General features: G+C 39.3%; 1 protein-coding gene across 1 annotated transcript in view; it reads left to right on the forward strand.

The window, feature by feature from the left end:
- The window catches only part of LOC119588871 (A disintegrin and metalloproteinase with thrombospondin motifs 1-like), a 17883-nt gene that overhangs the window by 15429 nt on the left and 2235 nt on the right, over positions 1-219 (forward strand). The window lies entirely within an intron of this gene.

Raw genomic sequence — 219 nt, forward strand, 5'->3', positions numbered from 1 at the left:
GTGCAAAATCTTCGTAGCTCTAAATATCCTTTACTCTCATAATCTTTGCACTAAGCCATTTTAGTTTTGAACGTTTGTCACTGGGACCGAGACGCTAATCCGTCAGAGTCTCAGGAGGAGGCAGGCGGCTGAGGTGCTACTGATTAATTATCAGACTCATTAGGTGCCCTTATTATTAGTTTTTATTACTGATCTATAATTGTAAATCGTATCTTGTGA

The sequence above is a fragment of the Penaeus monodon genome, chromosome 24 (genome assembly GCF_015228065.2).
Source record: "Penaeus monodon isolate SGIC_2016 chromosome 24, NSTDA_Pmon_1, whole genome shotgun sequence".
Taxonomy (NCBI): Eukaryota; Metazoa; Arthropoda; class Malacostraca; order Decapoda; family Penaeidae; genus Penaeus; species Penaeus monodon.